This window comes from Papio anubis, chromosome 10 (genome assembly GCF_008728515.1).
Source record: "Papio anubis isolate 15944 chromosome 10, Panubis1.0, whole genome shotgun sequence".
Taxonomy (NCBI): Eukaryota; Metazoa; Chordata; class Mammalia; order Primates; family Cercopithecidae; genus Papio; species Papio anubis.
The window spans coordinates 2,045,568-2,048,020 of NC_044985.1; positions in this window are offsets into that span (position 1 = coordinate 2,045,568).

The window sequence follows — 2,453 nt, forward strand, 5'->3', positions numbered from 1 at the left end:
GTGGTGGGCGTGCTGTGGTCTCTGCGGCATAGCTGCCCCTCCCAGTGGGGGTCTCACGCCGAGTCCCAAGGGCGGGGTGCGTGGCACAGGTGCAGGGGGCTCAGTGAGGACAGTCACATGAAGGCATTCTGAGGTCGGGCGCGGTGGCTCAAGCCTGTAATCCCAGCACTTTGGGAGGCTGAGGTGGGCGGATCACGAGGTCAGGAGATCGAGACCATCCTGGCTAACACGGTGAAACCCCATCTCTACTAAAAAATACAAAAAAAAAACAATAGCCGGGCAAGGTGGCAGGCGCCTGTAGTTCCAGCTACTCGGGAGGCTGAGGCAGGAGAATGGCGTGAACCCGGGAGGCGGAAATTGCAGTGAACTGAGATCCGGCCACTGCACTCCAGCCTGGGCGACAGAGTGAGACTCCGCCTCAAAAAAATAAAATAAGGCATTCTGAAAGAAAAAATGGGACTTTGTCATAACCATAAAGAGTAACCATTTATTCATCATCAGTGACAGTATTTGGGAAGAACACCCAGCTGAGGGGGAGGCAGGCGCCACTGAGTTACATTCTCATTAACCTCTTCCCTCCCTGTCTTTTGAAATTTTGAAAGATTTCAAATGACAAAGAGGGTGGAGGAATAGTTGATGGACACCCACATGCTCTTAGCCTAAATTCTTCACCTTCTTTTATCCTGTGCCCACACTTTCTCATACACGCACACATGCGCACGCCTGTCTGAAACATCTGAAAGTAGACTGTGATCATCAGAATACCGCACTTCTAAATCCCTCAGCTCGTGTCTCCTAAGGACATTCTGCCACAAAACTCAACCCTGTTATCCCAGCCCCCAGATTTTCTAACAATACAATATTTTCCAATATCCAGATCTTCCGCTTGTCCTAGAGATGTTTTCAGAGCATTTCGTAGCCCCAGGACCATGATCCTCTGTGTGCCTCTCCTGTCTCCTTGAATGGAGGAGTGAGTCTCGGCCACCCCTTCTTATTTCCTATCTTTCTTAGGATTGACTTATTTGACTAATATGGGCCAGTTGTCTTAAAAGGTCTGCAGATGCAAGTTTCCCAGTGGTCAGATTTGGTGACATTGGGCAGGAAGGCCCTCGGGCGAGGCACCTTCCGTCAGCCCAGGTGTCTTGTGGCTCTGTTCCCTGGATGAGGGAAGTCCAGCCTCCCCGCTGGGGCCCTGGGGAAACCCAGCCATAATGGTCACCTGCCAGCTCGTATCTGCCACCATCCCAGTGACAAAGGTCACCGTGGTGTTTCTAGGAGGGTCAAGGCTTGTACCCGCCACCATCCCAGTGACAAAGGTCACCAAGGTGTTTCTGGGAGGGTCACGGCAGAAGTAGGGCAGGAGTCAGAACGAGCCAGAAGGAGGCTGGGCACAGTGGCTCACACCCAGCACTTTGGGAGGCTGAGGCAGGCAGATCACTGGAGGTCAGGAGTTCAAGACCAGCCTGGCCAACATGGTAAAACCCTGTCTCTACCAAAAACATAAAAAATCATCCAGGCGTGGTGGCACGTGCCTGTAATCCTAGCTACTGGAGAGGCTGAGGCAGGAGAATGGCTTGAACCCGGGAGGCGGAGGTTGCAGTGAGCCGAGATCGTGCCACTGCACTCCAGCCTGGGCAACAGAGCGAGGCTCCATCTCCAAAATAAATAAATGAAGTCCACCTGAGCCAAAGACCCAGGAGGCTCGGGTCTGCCCCCTGCCCAGCCCTCATCCCCACTTCCTGTCCACTGCCACAGAGTCCCGTGAGTGTCAGGCTCACCCGATCCTCTGAGGTCCCCTACCCCCTTCTATCCTGCCAGGGAAGCCCACATCTGTCCTTGCTCCTGGGCCTCTGGGTTTGGACAAAGGCAGCGCCTCCACCACCCAGCCTCGTGGCCAGCACCACACGTCTCATCCCTCCTGCCCCGGCATTCCGTCTTCACACAAGAGGCTCCAGCCATGGCCAGCCACGGCCCCATCCCTGGACGGGCCTACTGGGCCTGCTCCCCACTGCTCCCCTTGGGCTTCATGCCAAAGCCATCAGGCCAGTATCAGTCCTCACACCCTGCTCAGCTGGGGGCACCTCTGCACACAGTGCTGGGTTCTCTTCCTCGGGGAAGCTGGGCCCCCACGACCCCTACCTAGGTGTGGTCTCCCAGGTGCCTGGCTTGGGGTCCCTGGTCCCCTTCATTGTGGCACAGAGAGGAGCCCATCCTCAGGCCACCCTCGCAAAGGTGGGAGCCCCAAGACCTCTCCTGGGAATGTACACCTGGACTTGGGGAGCTTCCAGACTAGGAGGACGAGGGGGGTACACAGTGTATTCATGACATGAGAACGCCTTCCTAGGAGGGCCTCACCTCAGGGCTCCAAGGACAGCCCTGCAGGGAGAGCCTGGGTCTGGCTCCCCTGACATGTAGCGGCAGCAGCAGAGAAGCCTGCAGGAGTCTCTTTGTCA